We start from the raw sequence: 15,625 nt of genomic DNA on the forward strand, positions 1-15,625 counted from the left end.
TGTGAAGGAGCTAAGTACAGAGAGACATTTCATTATATGGGCTGCCAAGTGGAACCAGAACGGATATCATGAGGGTATGATTTCAGAATTTGGATCTAAGGATATGATACTTTGGAAAAGAGATGCTTCTTTTGTTTTCACAGAGGATGAGACTCTATGGATTTCTTCTATTCCGATTTGGTATGATGGACCATGTCCTCCTGAAGGGTTGCTGTGAACTTCTCCAGAAAATTGCTTTGCTCAACTGCCAACTGAGATGAAACTAGCACACAGGTCATACCATGAAAGACCTAATTAACGACGCCCCCATTCAGCAGGAAGCAGTTTGGAGAGAAAAAACTGCGCCCATGTTCCCAAATATGGTTTATAAATGTTCTTTTACATTTAAAGGGGGATATGATATAGACATGAATAATTTGCATTAGTATAGATTTTGCTATATTGATAGAGATTTACGGTCAATTTTGTTATATGTATAAATGTTTCTGATGTAACTTTTACTTGATAACTATTTTGTTATATGTAATTTTGCTATGTTAAAGTTAAAGCCTTTTTTTTGTTTAAACAGAAAAAGGGGAAGTGATGTGGGAGTGTCATATATCAATCTGTTGATTTCATTGGCTAAGCAATAAAGAAACTGCTAGGCCCATTGGATAGGCCCACCCTTAGGTGGGTGGAGTAAACAGAACAGAACGCTGGGAGGAAGAGGAAGTGAGGTCAGACTCCACAGCTCTCCTCTCCGGAGCAGACACAAGAGAGACGCCATGCTACCTGCTCCAGGGAAGACGCACGCTATGAAGCTCCGACCCAGGATGGACTTAGGCTAGAATCTTCCCGGTAAGCGCACCTAGGGGCGCTACACAGATGATTAGAAATGGGCTAAATTAATATGTGAGAATTAGCCTAGAAGATGCTAGGTAGGAATGAGCCAAAGCAGTGTTTAAAAGAATACAGTGTCTGTGTAATTATTTTGGGGCATAAGCTAGCCGGGCAGGGCAGGCGGCTGGGGTGTTTGGGGACGCAGCCCCACCGCCACCCCTATTACTACAAGCCCTGTTAACCATTTTGATCCCTATGCCCTCATTGCCTGGTGGCCAGTGTGCCATGAGAAAAATGGAGACCCCACAGTTGGAGCGGTTGAACGGGGATTTCTGGGATGCACAGTTTGTGAGCAGGCACCCCCAGTTGGTAGTGGCATTTTTGACTGATACCATGGTTCAAGGATCAGTCATCTCTCCTCATCTGCTCTACTTTTTGTTTGAGCCTTTGAAGGGACTGGATACAATTTGTGTGCAATGGAAACAAACCCGGATAAAAGCTACACTTTGAGAATCTTTACATGTATATATGAAAAATGCCCTACATTGACAATTGTGCACCTTCCAGAAGCCAAAGGCATTTAATAAATTACCCTTTATCATATGCAGGATATCTACATCAGATTGTTCATCAGAGGTGTTAATATACTGCCATTGCTCTTGGCTACTAACTAAAACATGTGAGTAAAGTCCTCTTGCAGAAAACAGTAAACACATTGGTCACAGGCCATGTCAACAGAGTACTGACCAGGAAACTTTTTCCTTGATGGCAATCTTTTATAGTACTGGAAGATGCTTGAGAGGATTTTTGTGTGTGTGGGAGTAATCAACAGTCTTAACGAGCAGCGAATCCCATGAATTCCTATAATGATCAACATGGCAAAGGACTGTACATATAGAATAGTGTCATGAATATTATGGGGGTAACAAACCACTTTCTGCTCATATTTCAAATCCATTCAGTGGGAGTAAACACATGCTGCATTTCAGGCCAAGGACCTATAATTTTGGAGTTTACAGGCCCAAGAATGAACCTACTATTTATTATTCTGATAAATGGTCTTAATATCAAATTGCCTTATAAATTTGAATCTTCTTTGAATACACTATTATATGTCTCAGATCTAAACAACAGATTTTGTTTGTGATGTGGATGTTGGTTAACACAGAAACTTACAACTCATCAAAATGTAAGGAATAATTGTTGATGGAATATTCAACTAATAATGATAAATTAAAGATTTTATAATTGAAACAATATTAACAAAATTAATAAAAATATTTATCAGAATTAAAATGAAACATATACTACTATTTTGGGTATGGGAAAACTTTAATATCAAAGAACATATGGATTGCTAATTAATCATTTTCCATTCATACACAAGAATGAAGTCTCTATCAAGTCAATGAAAAATAATTGAAGATTCAGTCATGAACTATGGTAAATTAAAGTTATATTCATCTAGGTTTTCTTCAGGAGTAATTAAAATCTAGGTACTTAGAATGAACACCTTGAAGAACATATCAGAACTTGAGATAAAAATCAACCTTCATTTATCTTCATTTCTTGATATAATTTTCAGGACAATAGGTTTTTCTGGAGTAAGAATCAATGTCTTTCCTAATTTCAAGGGAACCTAAAATAGTTAAAAAATACATTGGTAAGTTAAATGAATCACTGAATTCCACAGAAGACTGATAGAACCAACATATTAAGAACAATAGCTACTTATTCCTGTGTTATCACATGGCTATTACCCTAGCATTCAGGATTTAAAAGAAGGAGGCAGAATACAAAATTAAGGCTTGCTGAGCTATATAGGATGTTCTGTATCACACTGAACCTCATGGACTGATTCCTAAAAAGAAGGAAATCTATCATTATAAGTGAATAAATGACTTTTTATCAATGTGGTGGTTTGATAAAACATGGCCACCAAAGGCAGTGGCACTATTAGGAGGTGTGGACTTGTTCAAGAATGTGTGGTCTTGCAGGGAGTAAGTCACTGTAGAGGTGAGCTTTGAGGTATCATATGTTGAAGTCATGCCTATTGTCTCAAGCCACTTCCTCTTGCCTTTGGATTAAGATGTAGACTTCGCTGGTACCATGTCTGCCTTTACACCACCATACTCCCAGCTGTCATTCTCCCTAGAGTAAATATCTAAAATTCTATACCACAACCTCAATAAAAATGTTTTGTTCTATAGGAGTTGCCATGATCATATTGACTCTTCACAAAATAGAGATCCCTACTAAGACAAACACAGAATCTTGAATTACTTGTATTAAATATGAAAACATGCTTCAATCTATTCATACTTCAACATACACACTGACCACCTATTCTGTAAAAGGCCTGAAACAAAAATTTTATATGTCTTCCCTAGTAATCTAAATTTTAACTAAACTATAGAAGTTTGAACCTTGTAAAGAACATATGTGAACACATAGAAAACACATTTTAACAGGTTATATAAAGTTAAGTTTTATTCAGTAAAACTGGAAAGACAACCACAAGTAGGTTTTGTACATGGCAAATGCTATTGTCTTACTCTGATTTCTAAACAATTTCTAAAGAAATTTCTAAACCTTCCAAACTGATACTTGTGGGTTAATGATAATGGAAGGGCTTTGGCAATATTTAAGGTGTGAGTTCTCTGTATCTCTAAAATTCAAGGATGAAGCAGAGTGATGGTGGCACATGTCTTTAAACCCAACACTCGGGAGGCAGAGGCAGGTGGATCTCTGTGAGTTTGAGACCAGTTGGTCTACAGTGCTAGTTCCAGGACAGGCTCCAAAGCCACAGAGAAACCCTGTCTTGAAAAAAAAAAAACAAAAAAAGTGCCTCTACTAATTAGGCATTAAAATTCAAGGATGGTGCTTAAAAAAGAATTTTCACTCATTTTACTAATTTTTAAAATGATATTGCTGTCAGTTTGTGGCAGAAATAGCCATCCAATAGAATAAGAATCCCATAGGAGCATAAAAATGTACACACAGGTTGTCTTTTAGTTTAAGAAAGTCATCTTGTAGGTAGCTAGAGCCATCTTTTAGATTCCTAGATGCCTAAAACTTACCTATGATCATAATAAAATCATTCATCTGTATTGTGTTTGTGTATAGGACAGAAAGACAGCTACCCACATGTCACCAAAGGAAAAATGACCATATTGTATTCCTCTTCTATGATGATAATCTACTGACTTGTGAGTGTCATTTAATACAAAAATCATAATGTTAAACTTCTTGGGCATTGCTTCATTTAAGTTAATGACAACACATTCTTAAGTTCTTCAGAGGAAACATTTCAACCATCTTTCTAAATGTGATACCTTATATTAAAAGTACACACAGAAAAGATCTGAGGACTTGAATTACCAGGTGTATTTCCCATAAGAACATGTGTAAACTCAAATCACAATGGTGTGCTTGTATCCCTAGGCTGAGGATCTTTACTCTTTGATCACTGCTGTGAAATGCAGTCTGTTTCTTAAGGCTGCGATCTCTCTTTAATCAGCAAGATTCCAGATCAGACTCCAAAATAAGAACAATCATCTAACACAAAATAGACTTGATTGACTTAAATATTAAGGAGAAAAAAATGGAGATAGAGCACAACATTGAGAGTGACATGAGGTAAGGGTGGTCATGGGTTAAATTGTAATAAAAAAGTGAATGTTATCAAAATGAAATGTATGAATTCTTCACTAATTAATAAAACATTTTAAAGAATACATAAAATGCATCTGTTAAAATAATTTTGTAAATTTTTTATATTTAGAATAGTTTTAAGATGTTTCAATATATTTATTGGTGGATTTAATAGACAAAATGTCTTTAAGGAATCATTATAAGTTTTGGAAAGAAGAAAATTAGGGGATTTAGAAATAGAGGATGCTTTAATGAATACAGAGAAAATAAAAATGGAAAGTGCATGTGTTAGTTAATGGGTTATGGGGTAGGGGCAGTGGCAGCCTGAAGATAGCATATCTAAAAGACGGGAGTAAATTTCACAGAGAAAACCTACTGAAAGTTCTTGGCTTGGAGGTAGCTTGGTTGATTTGAACTTGCAGGATAAGATATAATGACGGATGAAGAAGGAAAGAAAACACATGGATATATAAAAATGTAGGTGGATGCCAATTGTCTAGACCAGAGTCCCTAAAATACATGGAAGAGTGCATAAAATGGCTAAGCAAAGGAGTCTTTCATATTCATGAATAATGGTTTAATGCATGGATTTTTGTCTGTGTTTCTATATGGGAATTACTGTGGAAATTTGAAAGTCTCTGGATTGGTGAAGGATTTTGGACAGACATTCTGATAGGACACAAGGATAATAGGTGACCATTATACCTCTTGGAAATGAAATTATATATATATATATATATATGTATATATATATATATATATACACACACACACATATATACATATGTATATATATAATTGTGTTTCAGGTTAACTATATATATGTAAATATAATTTGAAAATTAATATATATTTATAATTTAAAAATCTGTTCCATGGTTGTGGGAGCCAGAGGGGGCAAGGATACTAGTGAACATGTACCAAACTATCAACTAAACAGATATCATAGGGACTTAGAGACTGAGGCAGCAATCACAGAGCCTCCATGGGTCTGTACTAGGCCTGTTGCATACATGCTGTGGTTGTTTACCTTGGGTTCCTGAGGAACTCCTAAAAGCGGAAGTAGGAATGGATTCTCTGACTCTTTCTCCTGCTTGTGGGGCAGATTTTGTGTCTCTGGGTTGTTCCACCCAGCCTTGTTATAAGAGTTTATGCCTAGTCTCATTGCATCTCGTTATGCCTTGTTCAGTTGATATCCCTAGGAGGTTTGCTCTTTTCTGAAGGGAAATGGAAGATTAGTGGATCTTGGGGATAAGTGAGGTGAAGGGGACTTTGAGAAGGGGAGGAGAGAAAGAGGAGTGATGGGGGAGAGTCTTCTGGCTTGTGTTAATTTCATTGGTTAAATAAAGAGACTGCCTTGGCTACTTTAATAGGACATAAAATTAGGTAGGCAGAGTAAACAGAACAGAATGCTGGGAGAAAGAAGCTGAGTCAAGGAGTTGCCATGATTCTCCTAATGGACACAGAGGCAGGTTAAGATCTTCCTTGGTGAGACACCTCGTGGTGTTACAGGGATATTAGAAATGGGTTAGATCAATATGTAAGAGCTAGCCAATAAGAGGATTGAACTAATGGGCCAGGCAGTGTTTAAAAGAATACAGTTTCCACGTAATTATTTTGGGTAAAGCTAGCCGGGGTGGCGGGATGCAGCCCAGCCCCGCTGCTCCAATTACAACAGAGTGGTGCCCAGACGTAATGGGCTAAATCCACTCTAAAACCTGCGAGAGCTTAATTTTAAATAGAGTTTAATGCAGAGTTTTGCTCTTTGTTGGTGGCGTGCTGTAGAGAGATTTCCTGATTCAGCAACAGCAGCAGAAAAAAAGCTGCATCATTTTAAAGTGTGGCTTCCTGGGGCTTTGCTGCCAGCATGAACTCTGGCTTTAAAACATTTTAAAGGCTTTTAGGGGACTGGATGTTTGTGTTCCCACTTGGGATCGGAAGGAGAGTGCTCTGAGACCGTGCCCATGGCTCAGCACTCCCCACCTGCACCTGGGCAGATGGCCGAATCAGGCTTAGGCAGGCGGAAGAGCATGGCGGATTCCTGCCGCCATACAGAGACGTGTTTTCAGACTGCGCAGTGCTCTGTGTGTCAGATTTGGCTGTAACTTGGATGAAAAGTATTTCTGTGCTGCACACTCAGCCTCAGAATTAAAGTGCTGAGTGCCGCTCCTACCTGGCAGCCCCAGAGCTAGCACAAAATGGTACATCCTCCATTTTGAAATTTTCCTGACTCAGCAGCAGGAAAAAACTGGCTGTTTTAAAATGCTGTCTTTCTGGGCTGTGCCGCCATTGCAATCTCTGTCTGGCTCCTGCAGGAGACAGAGTCTTTGATGGCAATGTGGACTGCTGTGTGCCTGGAACTGTGTGTGGCTCAGGGGCACCAAATGGCTCTGAGGCAGGAGCAGCTACTCTCAGCTCTGCCATGCTGAACTGTGCTGGTCTCAGGCAGGAACTACCGTAATTACTGTAAAAATAGCACAGTTGAGGTTTCGACTGGGCAGGACACAGGTGGTACCGTATTACTTGTACATGTTCCAACTTAAGTTTTTAAGAACTGCTTAACATTTTAAGAAATGCTCCTGGATAGTAAAAAAAAAAATTTACAGATTCACAATGGAACAGATTCAGACACTGTTGGATGAATGTACATAGGCTTGGGAGAGAGAAGAAAAAGAATATAAAGAATAAAGTTAATGTCTTAAAAAAAAGGTAAAGTCTTTAAAAAGATAGAGTAGAGATAGTTAGGAGATTAAAAGAAATAAAGAAAAATAAGCCACGTACAAATGGAAAATTCACAGAGAATCTGGATTATGTACATTGTGTTTTCTTTAAAATTTTTGACTTTGAAGGAGCTAAGTACAGAGAGACATTTCATTACATGGGCTGCCAAGCTAAACCAGAATGGATATAAGGGTATTACAATTTCAAAATTTGGGTCTAAGGATATGATGCTTTGGAGAGGGTCTTCTTTTGTTTTCGCAGAGGACCAGACCCTGCGGATTTCTTCTATCCCTATATGGTATGATAGACCACGACCTCCCAAAAAGTTCCTGTGAACACCCTCAAAAAATTACTTCACTCAACTGCCAACTGAGATAAACCTGGCACACAGGTTATACCCTAAATGATCTGATTAACAGCACCCCCATTCAGCAGGAATCAGTTTGGAGAGAAAAAACTGCGCCCATGTTCCCAAAATATTGTTTATAAATGTTCTTTTACATTTAAAGGGGGAAATGATATAAGTATGAATAATTTGCATTGGTATGGATCTTAAAGTCAATTTTGTTATATGTATATGTATTTCTGGTCTTGATTAAGGTATTGTGATTGTGTAGTTCATTTTTAAAATGTAATGTATAATTAGGAAATATAGGTTGTTGATGGATAATAATAAATAATAGTCAACTTTGTAGTCATATTACTTAGATTTTCTAGATATATAGAGATATATTTCAGATAGGCATTCTTCATATCTCTCAAAGGCTGCAGAATATGGCATTTAAAATATTTTAATAACTTAAAACTTTTCATGACAATGAGACATGTCTGCTCCTGGTGGCACCAATCTACTTCGAGAGGAAGATGGGCATCGAAGAGGATCCTTATGGAGTTTGATAGCCATTTGGGCAAGAAACTGCTCTTGCCTGGACTGTTGCATAAAATGGACACAGAGAACCTGCAGAGAGAGGACTGCTGAACTTGCCTAGAGGTGAGACGGTCTTTTGGGATTCATGACCCATGAAAGAGTCTGCGAGACATTCTGCAGGACACAGCAGATAGTAACTGAACTGTCTTTGAAATTTCCTACTTCATGGAAATGTCTGCTGGATACTATGGGCCTGAAGGCTGAAGATGGATGCCTCAACAGTACAGAGGAACTTTGGGTGACTGTACAGGCAGCGAGATGTCTCTGTCATTTCTAGAGCTTTGGATTTCTTGTTTGCTTAGGTAATATTATATCCTTCTGGAGTCTTTGATGGACTTGAAGAATGGTTAGTTATAGTTATAATTTTCCTTAGTTATGATAAAAGATAAAATAGATATAAATATTGTAACTGTAATTCTTGCTTGATGACTGTTTTGTTATATGTAATCTTGTTAAAATGAAAGCCTTTCTTTTTGTTTAAACAGAAAAAGGGGAAATGATGGGGGAGAGTCTTCTGGCTTGTGTTAATTTCATTGGTTAAATAAAGAGACTGCCTTGGCTACTTTAATAGGACATAAAATTAGGTAGGCAGAGTAAACAGAACAGAATGCTGGGAGAAAGAAGCTGAGTCAAGGAGTTGCCATGATTCTCCTAATGGACACAGAGGCAGGTTAAGATCTTCCTTGGTGAGACACCTCGTGGTGTTACAGGGATATTAGAAATGGGTTAGATCAATATGTAAGAGCTAGCCAATAAGAGGATGGAACTAATGGGCCAGGCAGTGTTTAAAAGAATACAGTTTCCATGTAATTATTTCGGATAAAGCTAGCCGGGGTGGCGGGATGCAGCCCAGCCCTGCTGCTCCAATTACAACACAGGAGTCTATGGTAAGGATGTATTTTATCAGATGAGAATAAACAAAAGAATGTCTGTTCCATGTATGATATATGCAAGTATAAAAAAATCCATACCAAAGTCTATTATTTTGTAGAATATTCATATTATGGTAGCAAGAAGAATTACTCGGCTTCAATAATACTATACATAATCATATAAGGAATATCTTCATTTAATATTCATGATCTTTCATTTAAACTTAGATAAAGACTTATTGCTCCAGAACTCAATGGCCCAAGAGCCCACACATGGTTTTATGAAGATCTCTCAATAGAGAAAATATTAGGTAACAATAAAACAGTATAATCCATATATAAATATATTTATTCAATATGTGTTATATATATTCAGTATTACATATATATATGTTTATAAAATGCCTATAAATAAAAAACAAAAGCATACTAAAAAGAATATGTCTCACCTCTGTTTCTTCACAAGGCAGCACAGAAAAGTTCTGCAGGATTTTGACAATAGCAAGCTTCATGTTAATGAGAGCAAACCTCATGCCAATGCAGCTTCTAGGCCCATATCCAAAAGGCAGGTATGTGCAAGATTAATTCTATCTTTATTTTCCTTGCTGAACCTGGTATCACAATTGAACAAGAACATAAATAATGAAACACGAAATGCACAAGAGCAACATGTTTGCAGTTTTCAGTTTTCACTTACATCCCTCTGCCAGCATCATACAGGGCACCTCAGGGTGTTCAATATTGCAGTCATGGAGTGTGTAATTCATGATGAGATTAGTAAGTTAATATTCTTTCTATAACTTTACAGTAAAGGATCTCCTAATGTTAACAAGATGGTGTGTGGTGTCTTTAAAGTTTAAAATATTATAGATGTTGTGTGTTATCAGTGTGTAAACATTAGAAAGTACTTGTGGGAGAGAAGGAAGGAATTTCCCTGACACTTGAGTTGGGGATTTGCTCACTGTGGATGGAGGAGATACATGTTAGGAATGAATTGTTTCTATTCCAATCCCTACTCTCCTCACCATCCTCTCTTTTCTTCCTATAATTGTTTCATTCCAGTCATCCTAATCTCTTTCCTCTTCTTCATCCTCTTTCTCTCCAGCCCCCTTTTTACTCACTACAGTCCTTTCACAAAATCTGTGACTCCCTCACCCACCTCCAAAAGTCATTCGTTGAAGTAGGTAGCAAGGACACAGCTGCTTCTCTACTCTGTTATCCCTGAATTTGTGTCCACCCTTCCCATAGGGGAAATGCTGATTCTGGAAATGCTCTAGAAAACTTTTAACCATCTATTCTGTGATAATTATTATGTATCAAGGAAGATTATGAAATAATTTCTAAGCTATTTTATAGATCAGCATTGAGGTCAGGTGAAGGTTTTATTGGTTTGTGTGTACAAGTTGAGCTTGGTGGAAAACTCTTGGCGAAGAGTACATACACACACATGAGAAACACTGGCATTTCTATAGACTTCTTCTATACTGTTTGATTACAATCATAATATTTCTTTTCTTTTTTTTTAAGACAGCGTTTCTCTGAGTAGCTTAAGAGCCTCCCCTGGAACTTGCTCTGAAGGCCTGGCTGGCCACAAACTAATGCCTCTCCCTCCTGAGTGCTGGAATTAAAGGCATGCATTACCAAAACCTGGCCAGTAACAATATCTTTTTAACTTCTTCATTCCTTACTTCTTGGCCTAGTCACTGATACCCTCTGAGTCTATATTATCTGAAATTTGGAACAACCATAGAAATGAATAATGAATGCTGTCTGATTTTATAATCACTAAGATAAAGTGTGTATATATGGTGGCTATATAGATGGGACATAGAATCAACCTGATCAGAAAACAGGAGCAAGTCAATTCTTCTTGTCTAATAAGCACTATACAGAGAACAACTGCCAACACCAGAGACACACGGCTAACAATGCAATATCTTAGGCATCCAGAACTTCATGATAGAGGTGACTGTATGTATAAATTTTTGGTCTCCTAATTTAACTGCTTCTATCTTAAACTATAATTTTCACATGAGGAGCATGATATGAATTAGACTGCTTATATAAATAAAGGAATACAGATACATATGAGAACCTAAATAATAATTTGTGAAAAAGAGGTTATGTACTTGAAGAAGTATGGAGAGAGGAATATAGGAGAGAAACAAGAATAAGAGGACTGGCATTAACATCAAAGAGGACACTTTCTGCAGCTTCTATCTTCACCAGTCTCTAATCTAATGGGTTCCTGTATTTGATAAATGATTTTTACATTTGGGAACGTGTCCAAGAGTTCTTGTGACAATATGAACAACATTAAAGAATATAAACCTAACAGCTTAGAAAATTATCTAATTGATTTTCTAATCATGTTAATTGTGCTTGCTCTTTTTGACACACATACACTCATTCTCTCTCTCTCTCTCTCTCTCTCTCTCTCTCTCTCTCTCACACACACACACACACACACACACACACACACACACACAAGAATGTATCACTAAACAGCATTTGTAGGTCATAGAAAGCAGTAATTTATAAAAACAGGATGAAACTTATATTTTATGAATTTTAAATATCTATACACATTTAGCAATATATTCAATCATTTCATATACTAGTGAAATTGATTCTAAGTATTTGTGGTAGTTTGAATGAAAATGGCTCCACAGGATCATAGGGACTGGCACTATTGGGAGTTGTTGCTGTTTTGGAGGAAGTGTGTCACTGGGAGTGGGCTGAAGTCTCTGAGGCTCAAACTAGGTATATTGGCTCAGTCTTCTCCTTCTGCTGCCTGCTGATCTGGATGTAGAGCTCTCAGTTATTTCTGCAGCCACATGTCTGCCTGCATGCCACCATGCCTCTTGTCTTGATGATAATAGACAAAACCTCTGAACTTTAAGCCAGCCCCCATGTAATGTTTCCATTTATAAGAGTTGCTGTGGTCATAGTGTCTCTTCACAGTAATGGGAACTATAACTAAGACAGGTTTTGAGACTCTAAAAAAAATTACAAAGTTCGGAACTGTCATTTTTTGTTCAATTGAAACACATGTATTTTCTACTATAATTATCACTTTGTGCTACTGATATTCTAAAATCAAACAAACATGCAAGATAATATCAATTTATATTAATGTGCTTACAGAAAGAGACTGAGCATATTAACCTTCTTAGAGAAGTCTGATTCTGTGTACATTCCCCCTTTCTGAGTCCTCATACCTTTCAGGACGGAACTCCTCAGGCTCTGGCCAGTATTTTGGATCTCGGTGTAGAGTAAAGACAGGTATAATCACTACAGTCCCTTTAGGAATGAGCATACCATTGATTTTAGCATCTTTCTTACTAGTTCTTCTAATCCTATCAGAAACTGGATATAATCTCAAAGCTTCACTCACTACCATGTCAAGATATTCCATCTCTTGCAGGGCTTCATAAGTGGCAGGTGCCTGGGAAGATTAAAAATCAAGATTTTGTTGATTTGATATTTGAAACTAACTTTCATACCAAACTATAGAGTACTTTTATGTTTGTAGGAACTCGTCATTCAATCATATTAGTGACTGGATTTATCACTAATAAGTCATATTTACAATAGTCATGTGTGTTGACATGCTAAAGGGCCACTGAAATTCATGATGAAGTGAATATTGAAGAATATTAGGAGAAACTTATACTTAGGTCCAAATCTTCAGTGTTCTTTTGTACAATTTTCTTTTCAGTAATAATGAATGGCATATTATGTCAATCTCTTCAACATAAATTAGCTATTGAGGGTGTGATAACTTATAAAGGAAGGAGGCCACAATTTCAGAATGTGGAAATATAATGTAAAGAATTGTAATTTCTTTTTTTTTGTTTTTTTTCGAGACAGGGTTTCTCTGTGGCTTTGGAGCTTGTCCTGGAACTAGCTCTGTAGACCAGGCTGGTCTCGAACTCACAGAGATCCGCCTGCCTCTGCCTCCCGAGTGCTGGGATTAAAGGCGTGAGCCACCACCGCCCGGCTGTAATTTCTTTTTTTTTAATTCCATAAAAATTCTTTCAGAAGATAATTCACAGTTTTTAAATACTGTGATTAAATTTAACATTACTATAAATGAGCAATTTGAATGTTCTTATTAATCAATGCCAGAGTAAACAGGAATAGTATATAAAATTACAGTGACTGACATCAATAAGATCTTTTTTCTTTGAAACTCATCATGGTTAAATGGATAAAATGGAGACTAATTGAGCAAATATTTCTATTCTACTGAAAAGTAACCAATATCTCTATGCTTAGTTCCTGATAGAGAACTTCCAATGGTGCTTAAAATGGTGTTCTAATAAATCTTAAACTTCCAATATCCCACAGCATAGAGTCACATAAGAAGGAGGTCTAGATGAAAGGTTAGAAATTATTAGATTAGATTTGTTTGTGTATATCTGGGAGAGTAGTCCTGATAGTTCATTGATGTAGCAGGGTCCCACCAATTGCAAGTGGTAATGTATCCTTATAGGATAAACTTGGGTTGTAGGAAAACATCTAAATGATGGTCAATGAGTGGACCAGAGAACAGCCAGCATCCTCCATATTTCCTGCTATACTTCAGTGGCTCTGAGGGAGTACCTTTGTCAGAAGCAGTGCTGAGTGGAGTAGCAAGCAGCCCTGACTAAAAGCTCCTGTCTTGAGTTCCTTTATTGACTTTCCTCAGTGATAGACTATCATGTAAAAGTATAAGCTGAAGTAATTGTTTACTTTCCATAGTTGTTTTGGGTCATGGTATTTGTCACAGTGACATAATGAAACAAAAACAGAGGGGGAGTATGAGGCCTGAAGATGCTTTGAGTGAACCTCACTGACAATATAGCTGGTTGCAGAATATAGGTACCTTGTTGACTGAGGTTTCTGTCCTGCCCGGTTCCTGCAGTCGTTAAGTCCCAAACAAACCACACAGAGGTCTTCATTAGTTATAAACTAATTAGCGCATTAACTCAGGCTTCTTATTTACTAATTCTTAGAACTTACATTAGCCATAATTCTTGTCTGAGTTAGACACGTGACTTGGTACCTTTTTCAACAAGGCAGTCACATCTTGGTTCTTCTGTGGCTAGGTCATGACTGCAAACTGCAGACTCCTTTTCCCAGAATTCTCCTGTTTTTTTGCCCCACTTATACTTCCTGTCTGGCTACTGTCCAATCAGCATTTTATTAAACAGGTCAAGAAACAAATGTTTACAGGATAAAACTGTTATCCCACAGTAGCTACCTCACACCTCATTGCATCCAATTTTGGGCAGAGATGAGAAAACAGCTTATATGATATGTAGCTGTCACTTAGTGAGACACTGAAGCTACCATAATGTAGAGGTGAACAGTGTAGGTTGAAAGCTGCCATGATCTGCTTTGTTCAAACTGAATTATGTGAGCAATAATGAGAATAGCTGAATCAGTCTGCCAAGCCAAGACAGCAAGGGTGCACTAACAGCAGTCAGACCACAGCATTTCCACTAATAATATTAGAGGTATCAGCTCACTTGTTTGAGGTTCTAGGAGAATGCCTCAGTGGTTAACAGCATTGTTGGTTTTTGCATAGGATGCAGGCTCAGTTCACAGTACTCACATGGTAAGCATATTTCCTAGAACTTTAATTCCTGGGAATCTGATGTCTTCTTCTGACTTACTCACATTTCAGATATGTACATGAAAAACAGATACAGGTATGTAGGCAAAACACCCATTTAAGTTTAAAGAATATACTTGTCTGACACTTGCTTATCATTAATAATCTAAAGAGATTTTATGCATGGTTTAGACCTTATTATGCATTTAGAAATAGTGGATGTTACAGGCTCTGTACAGATTTAGAGAGATTAGTTTTTCTGTACACATATTTTCCCTCTGTCGAATTTTCAGACACTATTGCTGAAAGAATCAGTTTTTACTGTACTAACTATGATTCCAAATGCAAGTATGGAATTTTTTCATGTTGAGGTTTCACCTTTTCCCTCTATCTCCAGGCACTATCAACTCACCTTCTTGGGTATGGCTAAATCAATCTCACGCTGGAGTTTCTTTTGGACATCAGAATGAGTTGACAGTAAATACATAATAAAGGAAAGAGCATTGCTTGTAGTATCATAGCCGGCAAAAATAAATGTGATTGATTGGGTTGTGATCTCCATATCAGAAAGAGCTAAAATAAAATTAGACATTGTGTGTCAATTACCAGACTGATGCCTACATAGAAACTTCACCTGTTTTATTCTACAATATTTAGTACAGTAAGGTATTCTGCACTTTATCTATAATGATGTTTTGCCTGCAAGTTATGCATAACAATGGTGGTACAATACTTGTGGGAGTAAAAATTAATAACTCATTTGACTTAAGACCCACTTCATGAGAGGGATCCAAGACTTGGCACTGTTCAATTGACCAACAACCTGAGACTAGTTAGGCTGGGGTCAAGGATAAAAATACAACAATACTTGTGTAAAACAAAATAAATGAATTAACTCATTGATATTTCACTATTCTTGTAGATCAGTGCCTTGATCAGTCATCTTCAGAGAAGCTGCCTCCTGCAGCATGTAGGAACAAATGTAGAGAACCATAACCCGATATTAGACAGACAGTTACAATCTTTGGA

General features: G+C 37.2%; 1 protein-coding gene and 1 pseudogene across 2 annotated transcripts in view; both read right to left on the reverse strand.

Moving 5' to 3' along the window:
* Positions 1–1,936: 1,936 nt before the first annotated feature.
* The window catches only part of LOC142851572 (cytochrome P450 3A6-like), a 124,516-nt gene continuing 110,827 nt past the window's right edge, over positions 1,937–15,625 (reverse strand). The window contains exon 14 of one of the 2 annotated variants that reach the window (XM_075975368.1): positions 1,937–2,343. The gene's annotated coding sequence lies outside the window, so the exon portion shown is untranslated. The remainder of the gene's footprint in view (positions 2,344–15,625) is intronic. The other variant, XM_075975358.1, reaches the window with a different exon arrangement.
* Positions 1,937–15,625, reverse strand: part of LOC142851632 (cytochrome P450 3A14-like) — a 41,000-nt pseudogene continuing 27,311 nt past the window's right edge.

The sequence above is a fragment of the Microtus pennsylvanicus genome, chromosome 1, assembly GCF_037038515.1.
Source record: "Microtus pennsylvanicus isolate mMicPen1 chromosome 1, mMicPen1.hap1, whole genome shotgun sequence".
Taxonomy (NCBI): Eukaryota; Metazoa; Chordata; class Mammalia; order Rodentia; family Cricetidae; genus Microtus; species Microtus pennsylvanicus.